Source organism: Alosa sapidissima, chromosome 13 (genome assembly GCF_018492685.1).
Source record: "Alosa sapidissima isolate fAloSap1 chromosome 13, fAloSap1.pri, whole genome shotgun sequence".
In the NCBI taxonomy this organism is placed as follows: domain Eukaryota; kingdom Metazoa; phylum Chordata; class Actinopteri; order Clupeiformes; family Clupeidae; genus Alosa; species Alosa sapidissima.
The window spans coordinates 21503972-21522497 of NC_055969.1; the positions used below are offsets into that span (position 1 = coordinate 21503972).

General features: G+C 45.2%; 1 protein-coding gene across 1 annotated transcript in view; it reads left to right on the forward strand.

Annotated features, from left to right (window-relative positions):
- Positions 1 to 732: 732 nt before the first annotated feature.
- The window catches only part of mef2ca (myocyte enhancer factor 2ca), a 35195-nt gene continuing 17401 nt past the window's right edge, over positions 733 to 18526 (forward strand). The window contains 2 exon segments of the mRNA XM_042059937.1: positions 733 to 934; positions 5187 to 5314. The gene's annotated coding sequence lies outside the window, so the exon portion shown is untranslated.

Consider the following 18526-nt stretch of genomic DNA (forward strand, 5'->3'; position numbering starts at 1 on the left):
CAAAGAAAATCGTTGGCTAGGCTCATTATAATATCATTACACCTACAGGTTGTTTTTCACCTTTTAACGCATAGGTTGTTGTTCTATCAGGGTAATGAGACTCGACCAGCTCTGTGCTTCTCTAGTGGGTGTCTGCTGTTGCTCCAGTCGGACAGTTAGCCTGCATGACCAGGGTGCTCTGTGCTTGCAGGCGCAGTTACATCTCAGCAATACATTTGTTTACAGTGAGAATCTGATCCCTTCTTTGGTGGATGGATCACTTTGCTGCCCTGTTGTTCCTCTAGTGGGGCAGTAAGAGTAACTTTGTGCTTCCCTGGTGTCTGTGCTGTTGCCCCAGTAGGGCAGTAACTCTGTGTCTCCCTGGTGTGTCTCTAGCAGCCATGCTCCTCCGCTAGTGGGGCAGGGAGCAAGCCCATGGCCGGACTGGTATGTGCTTGTAGGGGCAGTAACCGTGGGCACCAAGGCCGACAAAACGGCAGGTTGTCAGTGATCCGACGCGCTAAATATACCCCAGACTGACAGGGGCAGGTGTGCGCGGCACTGCCAGACTCTTGCACAGCACAGGATTGTCGGCATGCACTGTAGGTCACACTGTGCAATCTGTGCGTGTGTGTGTGTGTGTGTGTGTGTGTGTGTGTGTGTGTGTGTGTGTGTGTGTGTGTGTGTGTGTGTGTGTGAGTGTGTGTGTGTGTGTTTGTGCCGTGGGCTGGGTGTGGTGGGGGCTGGGGTGCCACTTCTCCTCATTGTGCAGTGAGATCTGAACAAAACGCAACCCAATTTTGGGTTTCTCTCCAAAGCCAGCTGGTCTGGCTTTATTCATTCTTTTGTCTTCTTCCTTTCTTTGTTTGTTTTTTTTTCTAACTTTTGATAAGTGGCCCGTAGCAGGTGCTGACGGGCAGACTGAGCTTCCTGGAGAAGAACAGCAGCAGGACTGGTAAGTCTTCATTTTCCCGATTGTCCGTCTGGGCGTTCGGAGACTTCTCAGCCTCTGAAAGCGCCTCTTCTTTAGCTGTGGGGAGACGGAGGAATGTCTCGGCCACTGGACACGGCCAAAGTGGTCAACTATGGAAAAGTGTGTGTGCGCTTTTACGACACAGTGATTCAACACGTCTCCTTTGGGGAATGCGAACCTGAAAATAGAAATAGAAAGGTACAAATTTAGAGGTGAATGCTGTTCGGTGAATGGTTTGAAGCAGTAAAGGGATATGTTTGTCTTGCGTCCTAGTATAGAGACCCACCGTGTCATCAGAAGCTTAGAACTGTCTCCTACTTGTTTGTCTGTTTAAAGAATTGAGGTGACCTATGGTATCAAATGTCATTTTACACTTTGGTAATCTACAGAAATTAACTGAGTCCTTGGCTTTATTCAACACAGAATGCCAACAGTGTTCAAGTACATTACAAAGAGGTAAATTGGAAATGATGGTGTCAGTAAATAAAAAACAAGATTGTTATGTTCTAACTGGTTTGTTCACCATCGCTGAGAGATCCAAAAAAAAATCTGGTAAAGTTACTTTACAAGACAGGGAAAATATTACTGTGTCATGTTTTGTTGTGTCAATACGAAAGACCCAGTTTTCCTTGAGATCTCTGCTCAGAACAGCTTACTGTCTGTGTGTGTGTGTGTGTGTGTGTGTGTGTGTGTGTGTGTGTGTGTTTAGTGTGTGTGTGTGTATATGTGGTGCGTGTCTGTGGCTGGTCTGTCTACTGTCAGTGGGCTCCTTCGAGCCCCACGTTGCCGTAATGTCGAGGGACCCACAGCTGCAGGAGCGGTCAGCCACCGCCAGCCCCAGAGCCCTGATCATGAAAGGCACATCAAGGGCGTTTCACAGCGCCCACAAAATGGCCTGCACCGGGTCCCCTGGCCACAAGGCTGCGTCTCGCCTTACAGCTTGGGTTTCAAAACAGCCTTGAGTGATACACGTCTCTTTGTCCCACTGCAGACATACGCTCACTATGCCATAATTGATGTTTTATTTAATCTGTCACTGGGTGGGTGATTTTCCTTGACATTTGTGTTGGTGTTGGTTGGAGTTCAGCTTTCCGATTATTATAAACTTTTCATGCTTGGTTGGAACGTCAGCCTTATTTATGTAGTTATTTATTTATTTATCTATTTACAAGTTGCTGACAGAAGCAGAATGAGCCCTTGTTGACAAGATAGTTTTGAATGTTCTGGCCCTGTGGAGGAACCATCTTCCCTAGCGTTTCTGATTTTCGATTCTTAGCCCTCAGTAAATGCTCTCTAATTCCAGGGTGGGTTCAATTTCACCATAAATTAAACCAACTGCAGACTGTTGTCTGCATTGTTCAGTCTGAAAGATATATGTGACCTTAACCCATTCCAGTCATATTTTTTTCAAAGTTATTTGTGTAGGCAAATACAAGCAAATCCTTTTAATTTCCCTAATAACTTAAAAAAAAAAAAAAAAACACTGTAAGCTGTCGTGTTTTAGGATTACAGTGGTGCCTGCTGCCTGCGTCGCCATTTTGTAGTCCCCGGTTTCAACATGGTTGCCCATAGGCAGCGTGTGACTGGACGGGACAGGCTCTCTCAGTGCTGCTGTTTGTCTGTCCAGTCCAGTGCAGTCAGGGCAGGAGATTTAAATATCTCAGTGGTGTCAGGCCTCTGCCTCTGCCCAAATGTAGAGGTTGCGGTGGGGCACGTCTCAGTTTGGGAACAGAACACGCTCCAACACCGCCCGGCCCTCACTACTGCCCTTAGGCCTCCCAACACACACACGCACACACACACACACACACACACACACACACACACACACACACACACACACACACACACATATTTACAAAATGCTTCTATTGATTCTTATCGCCCCTTTTTTAATTAAAGTTAATATATCACTACATTTGAGTACACTTTCATATGAAGACATGCTTACACAGTCCATTTAAAAGTTGTATTGTGTATGCTGGTCTTCAAAATTCAAATCCATCAGAACATTGTATTGCCTGTGTGTGGTATTTGGTACAAATGATAAAAGAAACAAAAACATATTGATAAAAAGTAGAATCCTCTTTCAAAATGCAAACATTAGGCTCGCTTACATGGACACTTCTATTCCAATTAGAAAAAAATATAAAAGTAAAAAGTAAACGTGACTATTGAGCGCGTTATTCGGTGTTTCCTGGGGGGAGTTTTTTGTGGGAGCAAGCGTGTTCCCCGCGTTCTCCGTGTTTGTTGCTCATCCGTAATGGGCCACAGGTGTACCGCTCTGGGCTATTTGTTCAATGCAACATGTAAATGACCAAAAAAGCCCCCGGTGGCCAATGAGCTAACAGACGAGCGTCACAGATGAGCATGCGAGTGTCCTACTTTCTCAATGACAACCAGTGCGCAGAGACCATTAAAAGGGGTTAACTTTTAACAGTGCAATCAGTCATTATTGCCTCTGTTTTGCATTGTTTTCTGTCCGACAAGGACACGCTTGAGTTCCCAAACCCATCAGTCTGAATTATTACCATGAATTTATGGCATTGTCATCAAATTAAATTGAAATAGTTATTATTAATGATTTCTAATTATGTAGATAATTCATATTATTAATTAAAGTAAAAGTTACAGTTGCTAAAACAAGAAGTTAATGTTGAGCCTATGTACAGGTCTATGCAATAGAACAGGTTTCATACTGAAAATATATTTGTCTTAAAAATCTGTGCCACAGATTTAATCAAGGGTCTCTTCACAAATGTCCACACATGTCCAACTCATTTTATTTGAGTTATAAGACATTTACATGTACCATTGTCCTCACACTGTAGGCTGTATTTCTAGCCTAGCAGAAGTATGTTCAAATTCCATCAACATTCGCAGAGAACATGTTTTCTTTAAACAGATCACTTGAACATTCTGTAAACATTCCATCTCAATAACCCTCCATTCAACTCTAAATATGTTTGTGGACAACTACCTCCTCAAACTTTTTGCAAGTGTTCGTAAACGTTCACAGAAAACTCAAGGCAAACAGAAAACTGTTTGAAAACGCTTGTGAATGTCTGCCAAATATGTTTGTGCAATTGAACGAACCTTTGGATTAGGGTTAGGGTTGGGTTAGGATTAGGGATAAGAACCCTGCAACTGGCCCGGCCTAAGAGTGGATGTCCTGCAGGCCGGGCCTGAGCCCAAGTTCAGCTGTGATGGTGTGTCTGGAGCTGGGCCTGGGCGTGGAGCTGCGATTAAGCTGCAATGGTTGGGGTGCTTGGGGGGGTTCCATGTGTTTGAGAGGACACCGTGCTGTGGCTATCATCGTGACACATCACTGGAATTGCTGGCATAGTTCGGGCATGCTGAATGTCAGGCACGGAGCTGAGATCCCTTAAATGAACAAGTGTCAGTCTCAGACTGGCAAAACAGCACAAAAACATTGCCAACCGACAGAGACATGACCATTTTCAGATGAATAAATATTCACTGATATTTATTCTTGAATTTCCCCTTGGGGATCAATAAAGTATCTATCTATCTATCTATCTATCTATTATAAGTCATTGCTGGGCAAAACTTGGGTCTGTGAGCTGTGACAGTTGATTTGAGGGACAGTTTTCAACATGATGGACTGGACATACACTCAAAGGAAATGAGCCATAGGCAGTTGTCCTCCACATATAAATGTTTTCCCCGACACACACACATGGAAGATTGTTTTATACTCATGTATATTTTCAGAAGGCACAAACGTACATGTCCACAGAGAGTGACTGTATCTCAAGGCCATTGAGATGATGTGGGAGGCCATTCTCATGACCATTACAGCACTGTATTAATGGAGCTACTGTCCAAACAGCAAATCCACTGACACTACAGAAATGACCTGGGGTTGGATAACGGGCTGATATAGCAGGTGTAGTGTTGGAAAGCTACCACTAGTATGCACTGTAGAGCTGTGGAATATCATGCCCAGTCTGTCAGTATTGTTCAATGTTGCTCCATGCTGGGTGTGTGTGTGTGTGTGTGTGTGTGTTCTTCCCCTTACACACACACAAACACACACACACACACACACACACACACAAACACACACACACACACACACACACACACACACACACACACACAAACACACACACACACACACTCACATCTACTGTACTGTATGTAAGTCCTGGTGGTGTGCAGGATGTGCCATCTCCTGTTGAAATGTCCTTTTCCTCCTGTTGCCCTGTAGGTGCCGTGAAAAGAAGCCTGAACACGCTGAAAATAAGCTACACTGATGGGACAGTGACACAGAGTGATAGAAGCAAAGAGGGATCTGAGCTGGAAGTCAAAACAGAAGGACAGACGCAAGTGATATTGGTAAGGTTTCCTCTCAAACCCTAGTCTCTAGTTAACATCTCACAGTGGTTAAAACACTGAAAAGACTGTAAAATACTAGGGCCGGGGGGGGAAAGAGCTTAAACATCCAATAAGTACTTTTTGGAAAAGAGATGTAAAACGTACTAAAAGGAGTCTATTCTATATCCTCACAGACCCCCCCCCCCCCCCCCCCCCCCGCTTCAGTATAATACAATGTATACCTATATTATTCCTTCAGTGTTGATTAAAACTACAGACACAATTTGTCATCAGTATGCCTACGTAATTTTTTTTTTTTTTTTTTAGCAAAACAGTATGCTGTGCATCTAGCCTCTTTGTAGACACACATAAGATTCATAGCATAGAATGAGACCGTATGTGTCTCTTAATCGGGCATGCGTTTGGGGTGTTCTGATGTTTCGTGCCCAGTCCACTTTTGCTCTCTTGTTGCAACGCGGTCCTGCCGAGATTGAGTCCGCCCCCTTCCAGCGTGAAAATGACTCTCTCTCTCTCACTCAGCTTGGATAGTGGTGTGACTACGCCACACTGCCCGGGACCGTGCGTCTGAAAACTAGAGAAGTACCAAACCACACGCACGGGACACGTTACCGGGCCGATTCTACACCCTTCGCCGTGTCAAACCGCTGAGGTCAAGATCGGCCATTCAGCCGAATATTGCAATCGTTGTCACCTCAGAAGTCGTGAGCTTTTTTGATAATTCACTCGCGTTACAGTTGGTTACCTGCGAGCTCGTCTGTAGTTGCTTTGGATTATAAAAAAAGTGGGGGTTTGTCCTTTACGCGTGAGAAGTGTCCACCGCTGCCAATTCAGGTGGACACGCAAAGCCCTTCGCAGCCAATGTTCTTCGGAGGACTAAGCACACTGAAGTGTTATGAAGTAAGTAAAGTGCTGTTATTGCAACCTATTTGTACGATTGTGAAACGACATGGACAGTTTTGAACTTGTAGCATAGTACACAGACACGAGTAAGGGTAAACTAGAGTTAAGTCTATTTTAAGTTGCATGGATGTAAAATATAGGGTAAGAACGCATTTCTTATACGTTAACTAATATTTTTGTGAAATGTGTCAAATAAATCACAGCTATCCTTATTCAGCATGCATCCCCTTGTAGGCTACATCAAAGTACATAACAGAGCACGTTGTAACAGGATCACTAAACGTAATATTTCATAACCATTTGGTGCTTTGGATGTGATCACGTTTTATGTGACAACGGCTATTTGAAACAGTAACCATTCTGTCATCTAATAGTGGTAGTGGGTACATTGTTAACGGATAATAGAGTTTGCCTTGAACACATAAATTAACTATTTTACTGCTGTGAGATCCATTAAGCTCTCAACAAGATCACCTGAGACGGAATGACACTCTTTCACTAATTTCGCTCGCGGCTGCCCAGGGACCATTAACAGCCTGGCAGCGCTGAATAGAGAGCCTCGGGCCGTTTTCCTCCCTTAAACAATTTCACACACTGTGGAGGTGCTCACGCACTGTAAACGCTAATGCGCGTGTTTGTGAAGGCCCATGTGTGTAATGACACCGGTAATGTGCAGTTGCTCACATAAATTGGTAATCTGTGAGTTGTTTATCTGTGCGATGATGCTAAAGGCGTATATGATTCAGAAAAGGGGGATTCCATGACGTTAATATCAGCGGAGATCTCTTCAGCGCAAGCCAACGTGAGCGATTTAGCCAATTTGTTTAGTCCGTAATGACTTGTGATTGATTTAATGAAGTCAAAGACTTTTAGTGAACTAAAAGTTGCCTAGATGGAAGAAGCAGTAGTCTGCAGTCTCATGCTTTGGTCTATGCTGCATTTGATTAGGCTATATGGTAAAAAATATGTGGGAATGTGTGTCACGCACCGCGCCGTCCTCTGTAAACAGCGACAGAGGACTAGATAGGCCATGTGTGAGTGGTCACTTCTGCACGACTCCGCCGAGTTCATAATAGGAGACACATTGTCCAGTGACATGGCATAGAAATAGAACAATACTTCAGCTTATGTTGTGGACTATTGGCTTGGAACTGCTCTTGCTTCAGCCGTGAGTTTATGTTATAAAGTTGCAAAGACAAAGGTTAATGTTTCCAAGATCAACTTTACAATAAAAAAAATAGCTAGATATTTCAACAGCCATATCAAATTATGTTTGACCTGTTGTTGTATGCCCTGTAGAACAAATCTTATTTCCATTTTAACATTTAGTTTCACAAAGAGAGTTAACATAATGTTGCTCAACAAGCAATTTTGGTTTTGATCTGTGTACACTGGTATTTAAATGCTTATATTTAGACCTCAAATGAGAGCTTTAGTTTTTTCAATTCCAGCTCTCTCTCTCTCCCTCTCTCCATCTCTCTGTTCTGTTGAATGTAAAATTCATGACCCTGGGCTTGTGTTCTCCACTCCCATCCTGAGCGGATGGAGGAGAGTGGTGGAGGCTCAGTGCATGCATCTAACAGTAACCCACCTCCCCCTGACCTGAGCTGAGCTCCCTTATGAATGTGATTGCACTGTGCCGACTGATCCTCCAGACATTTACAGGCCATGGGACATGTTCAGCAGTGTAACTTTTAGGCACCTCTGCAGTCAAAATTAGTCATGTGTGTTCGCTGACCTCATGGCAACACACTGAGGGGTGTATGTGTGTGTGTGTGTGTGTGTATGTGTGTGTGCGTGTGTGTGTGTGTGTGTGTGTGTGTGTGTGTGTGTGCGTGCGTGCGGAGCAGACTCTGCAGTTTTCAGTCTTGCAATGTCATGCATGGCGCTGAAGGACTCAAATATGTGTCTCCTTTCTCTCTGTTTGCCAGGCATTGCTGCAGTATGATATCAGTATCAACATTTGCAGCTTTCTCTCATAGAGTCTGTTCTTGAACAGCACACTGTTTTTTTTTTCGGTGTCAGGAAAATATTTTCTCTTTTTTTTGGTAAAGGTTGTGTTGGAAGTATTCACAAGGATGTTTTGGATCAGAATAGAGCTGCCTTTGATGTTTAGGTCTGCACACAATTTCTGTTATGGAACTTGTTATGTGAAGTGTTGGTGCACATTTGTGTGTGTGTGTCTGTGTGTGTGTGTGTGTGTGTGTGTGTGTGTGTGTGTGTGTGTGTGTGTGTGTGCGCATCTTTGTGCATGAGACACAGTCAGAGGGGGAAAAAAGTGAGAGAGACACAGAGACATAGAGAGAGAGAGAGAGAGAGAGAGAGAGACAGAGACAGAGACATAGAGAGAGAGAGAGAGAGAGACACAGAGACATAGAGAGAGAGAGAGAGAGAGAGAGAGAGATACAGTAAATACACAGATTAAGATACAGTGGCAGCCCTCCTCAGCCCCTCTCTGTGCTCCACTGCTCTGTGCTGCAGTGGATGGGTGGTCCAGAGACGCAGACCTCCACAACTCCCATTGGTTTACACAATTAGCCACCAGCCTGTCCAACAGATGTCTCTCTATAGGCGTCTGCACTCTGCATGCCACAGCATGGAGTCAGGGGGCAGCAGCTCCAGCACCAGCCGCCCAGTGGCCTAGCTGCCCAATGAGCTCCCGAACCAGCGCTCCACTGGCCTGGATGACCACCATGAGCAGGCTGATCATGAGAATGACCACCGCACACGTGAATAAAAGGCCTCACACACACACACACACACACACACACACACACACACACACACACACACACACACACACACAAACACACAGACACGCAAACCTACGCTTGTGGAGGCCTGCTCTGACACTGGGTTGAAATCTTGTGACTTAACATTTATAGGTATTTACCTATTCCAACATGTCAGGCTTTCATCTCTTTCCCTCCAAGGGGCAGAAATCTGTTATTTACCCACCCCCCGCCTGCTCTGATGCCCAGAGGTCATTTTACCATTAATTTAGACGTGAGTTGAACACTTAAGCTTATTTGGGCGCTCCCATGGGCTTGTTGCAAATGACTGGCAGAAAAACAGAACATGTCTCACCCTGCTTGGATTGACTGCTCTGCTTGTGCATTGTAGTTTACCCCACAGACAAATAAACGAGCGAACGGGTGAAATGGGTCACCAGAGACATTGCTTCCTGGTCTTTTCCTTGCACCTCGTGCCCAGATGGTGGCCGAGCCTGGAACGCATACGGGCCAGATTGGGGCCAGTTCAGAGCCAGGCCCGGGCCAGACCTGGGTCAATGGGCAGTTTAGCTCTGAGAAACTCTCCCCCACTACATTTTGTCAAATTCAATTTATTTTTGTCACAGGGCTAAAATAGTCAATTCACCATATTACATCCTCCAGAGCTGGGGTTTCACACAGAGTGCTCTTTGTATGTTGCCTGTATGAAGCGTTAATCAGGGAACAACCCCCATTCCTCAACACACACACACACACACACACACACACATACACACCCACACCTACGTTTGCATTAAGTAGGATATTTTTAGCGGATCATGTGTTTGTCATTTTAGGATGAGGTGAAACATGAATTGACATGATTCCTAAAGAGAAACAAACAAATTCCGGAATTTAGTGGTCATTCCAGAAGCTGTAGTGGTACACTACAGCAGACTCTTGGGAAGCAAAAATGGCAGATGAAAACTCACAAAAGTCCTCCTTGTCATTCCCCTCTGTTTGTGACGCCTTAAGGCCTATTCACACCAAGAACGATAACGATAACTATAACCATAACGATAAAAGCGTTCACACTGAACAACGATAAACAAAGTCTCTCATTGTGTTAATAAATGTGAGGGCTAAAATTCGATGGGTTCTGATTGGCTATTAGCATTTTATCGTTGTGAAAATCGCTCTGAAAGTGATCCCCAACGATATCGTTCTTCATGTCGTTATCGTTATAGTTTATGTGTGAACGTCGTCATTCATATGATTCATATGAGAACGATATTTATTTATAGTTATCGTTATCGTTCTTGGTGTGAATGGGCCTTTAGTTTGATATTCTGTAAATAAGTTTATTAAAGTTTGCATGGTACAGTATTGTGTTTTACAAGTGGGCACTGTTCAAGGGTCTCTCTCCAATGCGAAATGCTTCTCAGACATCAAAAAGCAGGACTGTGTAACGTTAAGTCTCAAACAAGACCACTTCCTAAGCGCAGTGTGCTGTATGCCATGAACATCAAACGCTGGTTTGAAATGTGACAGCTACAGTGAGGCCTGCTGTGTGTGTGTGTGTGTGTGTGTGTGTGTGTGCGCGCGCGCTTTTCTGTCTTTAGGTACCTGTCTGAAAGCTGAAAGCGTAGTGTTTTACGTCTATAGGTGGCTTACAGAAGACTCTGCTGAATCATTATCATGGCTTCAAAAACGTCAAAATCTGAAGGATGCGTAGAAGTCTATTCTACTTTCGTGAGCTGTCTTTCCGGTCGCAAGTCCTTAGGGTGGCATTTAACAGGCTACGACTTCAGGCTTGTGAAAGAGGAGAGACTCTCCAGCAGAGTTGAGCTCAGAAAGTTGGGCTTGGTTGTTGGAGTGCTTTGTAGGAGCCACCACAAAGGACGAGAAGTACGACAGTCTCGTAATGGTGCTTTTCTATCGTACGCTGCTCCTCGACCGCTGGCGCCTATCAAGTGGCTCGAGACTCTTCACTCACTTTAAGACAGGTTTGTGAAAAAGCCTGTGGCGTTGTGGACTGTCTCTCTCCGTTCCTCAGCAGGGGTGTCTGTCTATCCATCTCCGTCTCTGCAGCGGACGTTTGTTTAGGGTAAAAAGTTCATTATTTTATTCAGGGAAAGCGGTCAGTGCAGCGGGCCGGGTATATTTAGAGGAGGAAGCGTCGTGGAGCAGGAGGAGAAGGGTGTGGGTACCTGCCATCGCCCTGGCTTGGTTTACAATGCGCCCCGAGAGCTCTGATGTCACTTCCTGCCTTAGGCTAGGCCACTCTCTCACGCTGAGAGGAAACGGACACACACACACTCTCTCTATCCTCACTCTCTCTATCTCTCTCACTCCTCTCACTCATTCTCCTCTCTCTCTCTCTTCTCTCTCTCTCCCTCTCTCTATCTCTCTCTTTCTCTCTCACCCCTCTCTCTCTCACACATGTGCACACACACACACACACACACACACCTATGATCAGCCAGCTAGCAATCAGTTTCACAGCAAGAGAACAGTCAAGAAACCACTCTGAAAACTGTGAAGAGGGACGTTTTATTGCTTTAAGTGGACACAAAAATTGTGTATAGTTTTATGCATCTATCCTCTGCTAAACATTACTGTCTGATGTCTTTATGCATTGATTAACTGTGTATATGCATTCGTGGTGTATGGCTGTAATAGACATTAAACAAGAGCTCAGCTGTCAGACCAACTTTCACCCGTGTAATAGTTTATTTTTAGTGTTGTGGTGTGTTGTATGTGTAAGTATTATCCGGAATGATTTGCCTAGCTAGTCTAGCGGTAATTAGTACAGGACAGTACATACTGTAATAAATGTTTTTTTTATCTAGTTTACATCCGTATGACGAGTATAAAGTGAAGTAGTTTAGTGGTTAGTGGTGAAACAAACACACACACACACACACACACATGTAGGTCAACACACACACACATGCACTCCGTGTCTCCATATCTCTGGGTGAGAGGTGGAAAGTGGAATAGACTGTTGGTTTGTTTTATCCCTGGGGTCCCTACCTGTGGACTCGGCCCACTGGTCTGTCTATCTCAGTACACACACACACACAGATATCCACACAAACCTACTCATACATGCACCACTACACACATACACCCAGTTCTGACACACACAGAGCGCAATTGCAATGTTTCCGAAAACAAAACACAGACACACACAAAAAAACATTCCTGAATCCTGGATAATTTGATGGATTCTTCTTTAGACCATGCTGCACCCTTCCCACCAAGTTTAATGAAAATCAGCCTGGTATAGTTTTGGTGTAGTTAATGTAAAAAAGACAGAAAAGCAAACAAACAAATGACATCAGAAACCTCTCCTTGACGGAGGTAATAAGACAATAACTTCCCCAGGCGTACTATAGGCATACTTCTAAATATAGCCTATCACAGGCTTTGGCCAGATGCAGGCCAGTCCCAGGACACATCCTGTTAGGTCCAACCTGCTTGTTTTGAACTGGTTGTTTTCCTCACTTGGAACATCACTTAACCTTACACATTTTTCATAATCACTCCTGAAAAGGCATCTGCCAAATGCCTAAAGACCTTAAAGATAATCTTGTATGTAATACATTTTTAAATCATAAACTAGGCTACGTATTGTAATAATTGTAATTATAATGATCTAGTATTTAGCACAATTCAGTATTTTTTATTTCAGTTTGATACACTTTTTGAAGCATCTGATTCGGTGCCAATCTGTGACAATCTGTGCCCATTGACTGGAGCACTTAAAATCAGTGAAATCAGAGTCCGAATCAGGCCTGCCCTCTTAGCAGAGCTGCATAGCACAGTGTGCATCAGCTGTTAGTAAATGACCACTCCCAGCTGTGGAATCCACAGAGAGTCAGTTTAGTCATGTGTGTTCTGCATTTTATACAGACTGTTTTGGTAAATGTAGTCTTGGGGGTGGTCATGCTGGCTAGCACAAAAGTGGAGTGATGATTTAAAATGTCTAAGTTGCTTGCTAGTGCAGTAGAATAAATACATCAAGTAAGAGACGAAACCAGTAAGCTTACATCCTTCCATTTAGACATAAAATAAAAAAATGGGGCAGCCGTGGCCTACTGGTTAGCGCTTCGGACTTGTAACCGGAGGGTTGCTGGTTCGAACCCCGACCAGTAGGCATGGCTGAAGTGCCCTTGAGCAAGGCACCTAACCCTTCACTGCTCCCCGAGCGCCGCTGTTGCAGGCAGCTCACTGCGCCGGGATTAGTGTGTGCTTCACCCTCACTGTGTGTTCACTGTGTGCTGAGTGTGTTTCACTAATTCACGGATTGGGATAAATGCAGAGACCAAATTTCCCTCACAGGATCAAAAGAGTATATATACTTATACTTATACTTAAAATATAAGTTCTTATCAATATAAATGTATAGGGTTTTTTATAGTGTTGTTGAAGCATTTAAATTGTTCTTACAATTACCACACCTTATTTTTCCAATTTAGACATGTGAAGTACAGGGCAAACAGACATTTCCATTAGTGTGTGTGTGTGTGTGTGTGTGTGTGTGTGTGCAATGCATGGCTCCTTGTGTTGTTAATGTTCTTTACTTAGAAACACTGCTCCTCAGAACTACCTGCATGTGTGATGTGCGATAGTTGAGTGTGTATTAGCTTAATGTGTTAGCGTGTGTTTGTGTTAGTGTGTGTGTTAGCGTGTGTGTGTGTGCGTGTGTGTGTGTGTGTGTGTGTGTGTGTGTTAGTGTGTATGTGTATGTGCTGAATGACCTCATGTGGTCTGTGGCTTTAGGATGACTGCATGGTTTCAGTAGGCGCAGCACTGTGGGGGCCGTGGTGAGCGCTGAAGCCCGCTGCAGCTGGGACACTTCTGCTCACCCTCAGGAAGCCATGAAACGAGAGGCCAACAGCGCTGCTGCTGCTGCTGACGCTAATGCTGCTGCTAATGGCAACGCAGCTGCTGATGCTAACACTGAGGCTAGTGCTAACGCTTATGTAGCTGATTCTAACATAGCTGCTGATACTAGCGTTGAGGGTAGTGCTAACGCTAATGCTGTTAATAGCTGCTAATGATAGCGCTGAGGATAGTGCGAACACGAATGCTGCTGATACTAAAATATTCTGCTGAGGCTACCGCTAAGGCTAACGCCGCTTCAGCTGCTCCTGGATGGCCCCTAAAGTCTGTGTGACGAACAGCATCACATCTTTTCATCATGCTAGGTAAAAAGAAAAAAGACAAAATGAACGAAGGCACTACAAAGGCAGAGACTGATGTGTTGATGTGCCTTGTACAGTGTCTTTCTCTCTATCTCCCTCTCTCTGCCACTCATTCTCTATCTACCTCTCTGTTCCTCCAATGTCTGTCTTTCTCAGGCAGGTGTCGGCTGGCACAAAACTCTGCTAGTGTAATTAGGGCACAGAAAGTTACACTGGCCCCCTTTTCGCAAACTTCCCTTCGCTGCAACAAAAACCATCAAATGACAAGTCCCTCCCACTTTAACAGAGAAAACAGCTAGAACTGATGTTACTCAATTTTTCTGATGGATAGAACTGGGCCTTTGTGTGACACACTGCAGATCAGCTCAGCTGTGAGCACCATACATGCAAACCGTGAGAGAACCATAGGCTCTAATGTTCTAGGTTCTAGTGTTCTAGGTTCTAGTGTTCAGCTGTAAGCACTGTGAGAGAACCATAGGTTCTAATGTTCAGCTGTAAGCACTGTGAGAGAACCATAGGTTCTAAAGTTCAGTTGTGAGCACCATACATGCAAACCGTGAGAGAACCATAGGTTCTACTGTTAAGCCGTGAGCAGTAGACAGACAGGCAAACCGTGAGAGAACCATATAATAGGTTCTATTGCTCAGACACACAGGCAAACCGTGAGAAAACTATGATCACAGCCACAGTGAACATGCATGTCCCTGTGGTCTCCTTGGGGTGGGGGTCGTGTATTCTCTGTAGCTGTAGGTCAGGAGCTGTAGGTCTAACAAGCCAGCAGGCCAGTGCTGTGTGTGGAGGGCAGTGATATGGACTGGGAGACTGGAGGGTTTGGAGGGGGGGGTCTGGACAGTAGAGTGTGTGTGGGGTGGGGGGGTCTGGAGAAGTGGCGGGTCAGGGCATGGGAATGTAGCGGACGCCTGGGAACTGCTCTTCTTCTGCTGTGCGGTTAGCATACCACAGATCTGTGTCTCACACACACACACACACACACACACACACACACACACACACACACACACACACACACAGACTCACACACACACACTCTCTCTCACACACACACACACACACACAACCCACAACCCCCCTCTTCACTGTCTCGTTCATTTGATTTTTCACCTACTCCCTCTTTTTTTATCTCTGCTTCACTTTCTTTCTTGATCTTCTTTTCTTCACTCCTTTACTCCGTCTGTGTCTGAATATGTACCTCTTTCTGTAGCTTTGCTTCTTTCACTCTATCATCTCTCTCATACACTTTCTCTCTCCCTCTCTCTGTCTCTTTCTCTCTCTGTCTGTCTGTCTGTCTGTCTGTGTCTCTGTTTTTGTAGCTTTCCTTCTGTCTCTCTCTCCCTCTGACTGTGTATTTCTTTCTATAGCTCTGTTTTTTCCCCGCTCTCTCTCTCTCTCCGTCCCCAACACTGATAACGCGCAGCATTGTGTTCTGTCTTTTTTTTGTCCTTGGGAAGTTTTGGTGGCAGCCCAAGTGAGAGCAGACTGAGCCGAAGCCGAGCCGAGCTGAGCTGCCCGCTGTCCCCATTCCGGCTCTGATTGATACAGTTTCCTGGCTGCCAGTGCTCTGAGCTGCGACTGCTCCCCTGACAGCCGTGAAGCAGAAGCACTCACTGTTAGTGACTGGAACAGCACTGGGCGCTAGGCTAGCCGAGAAGATAAACTGGGTGAGCTGGACGCTACAGCCCTGTGAGGAACAGCGAACAGGCCACTTGTATTCCTTGTGTGCTGGAATGCAGTTGTGATCCTAATGTTTTCTGTAGGCCGGGAGGACAACAGGTAAACTAATAAAAGAGTAGATGACTTGTTAATGGAAAGCCTATTAAGCCCCGCTAATCTCTTAAACAGCCATTAATGCCACAGAAAACACCCTTTGTAACGTCTAATCACAAAAAAATGCAGAGAAAAAAAAGAAAGGAAAATTATTCTCTCTCCCTTTCTCTCTCTCTCTCTCTCTCTCTCTGATGTCATAGCGTGGGATTCTTTGCCAGTGACTCAGAGCAGAGGCTGTGTGTGTGTGTGTGTGTGTTTGTGTGTGTATGCTTGTGTGTGTGTGTGTGAGTGTGTTTTTTGAGGGCAACTCAAAAGTAGCATTCACAGGATTAGTGTGTGAGGATGAGGGAATGCCTCATCTGGTGTTTCACGCACACACACTCGCGAGTGCTGTGGGTCTGAAGCCACTGTGGTCTCTGGGTCTATAATTTACAGTATAAATTATTCTTACCTGATATGATAAGACTCTTTTCAAACTCTTGCCAGAGTTCTGTTTTCACCTTTCGGTTGGCATAAAGTAAAGGATGTAATATCGTATACAACTGGCCTCTCTTGAATCAAAGTATGAAGAAGGCTGTGTCGTGGTGAAAATGTCCAGATAGAGATGGAAAATCAGCTGGACCTTCTTGATTTTGTCATTTGCTTGGTGTGGTCAGTTCTGTTTCTGTATTTGTGCACCGATTCGCTGAACCGAGCAGCCAATGGGAGTGATCCCTACCACCCAGGGCTCTGTTGCTGCAAACGAACTGGCAGAGAACCGTCGGCTTGATCTTCGATGCACTTTAAGGCCAAAAGGTGTGTGTCTGTGTGTGCATGTGTGTATGTGTGTTTGTGTGTGCATGTGTGTATGACTTTAGACCCACACATGGGGGGTTCAGAAACCTCTCTAGTTACTGGGGTTTCTTGTAGCTCACAGCAGGGGCATTCAGGGTAATCCTATTACTGCAGCTAGTTAGGTGCCCTTCCACCCTGTGAAGAGGTTGTGTTATTGTTTTTCTGTGTGTGTGTGTGTGTGTGTGTGTGTGTGTGTGTGTGTGTGTGTGTGTGTGTGCGTGTGTGTGTGTGCGTGCGTGCGTGTGTGTGTGTGATGTTTGAAGAATGCAGAGTGGTATCACTTACTGTATTGTGTGTTCTTCAGGGGGTGTCAGGGGGGGGGGGTTGGCATCTCATGGAAGGAAGCACCTTTGGACTTTTCATTGTCTGCCGGCTCTGATTTCACTTCCTGTGCTTCCATGAGGGCCTTTGCGAGCGTTTCCTGTCTCTCGGCCCATCTGTGTCACAGACCGTCTGTTTGTCAGTCCTTACTTCCTCCTTCCAGACACCATCAGACCTCTAAACACACTCCGAAGAGTCCACCTTTCACCCTCCTTCTCCTCCGAGCACTATACTGTATACGCCAGGCGCAGTTCAGCTCCAGATCTTTTGACGTTAAGGAATCTGACTGGCTGCCACACGCACAAAGGGCAGTTTGTCAACGTGTTTCACCCTCCCACAATTTAACACAAGCTGCAAATCCACAGGCGCAATTACAATATTTGCATTATTTGAATATTTAATTAGATGTGAATAGATATTTGAATATTATGCACCAGCGGAGGAGGGGCAGTTCTAGATCATATGTACTAGGGGTGCAAGCCCTTGGTCAGTTCCCTTAGAGAAGGGAGCCTGCAGCCGTGGTTGCATTGGACTCACCACAACTCAGTCCCACACGCAAGATAAGTTGTCTCCAGATGTTGCTCTTCCCAATGCTGTTCACCTCACACTTTACTGAACGTTATTGCCTAAAGGCTGTTTGATTGTGAATACTCTCCTCGCGTTTGTCTTGTTTGTGTGAGCGGTCGAGGGTAGGTGGAGGGCAACAAGTCCCTTGGGGTAGTCCCCCGCCCTCCCCAGAGCCGAGGAAGCTCCCCACTGAAGTCCCAGCATGCTTTTCAGCGAGCGTGAACTTGCCCCAGCCTCCGCTGGCTGGCACGGGATGTTGGCTGTTCTCGCTCAGGCCCCTAATGGCTGCCGCTCAATAACCCTTAAAAGTGTGGGGTTTTTGAACATTCTAACATAAGATTCCGTTCCGCAACAATAGAAGGTTCTAAAATTCTACGTTGAATTCACTGAACCCAGATATTCTTTAGAACATTCATTTTCCAACATTCCCGTCACACCGGGGTTAAGTAAATCGGCCGCTTTCACCCCATTGCTGGCACCAGTTCACTCAGACGTATCATCACATTCCTCAAGCCCAGAACGAGCCTGCGGCGGAGATGGCGCTCACAGTGACACACACCTACACCAGCCGTCAAAACACACACATACACCACTTTCTCGTGATGAGGCACAAAATATACACACACCTACACCAGCCGTCAAAACACATGCACACCACATTCTCCTGATGAGGCAGAAAACATACACACACCTACACCAGCAGTCAATACACACACACACACACACACACACACACACACACACACACACACACACACACACATACCACTCTCTCCTGATGAGGCATAAAACATACACACACCTACAGCAGCAGTCAAAACACACACACACCTCTTTGATTTGTGTGTTTGTTGTGATCTATAAAGAATGCTGCTGCAACA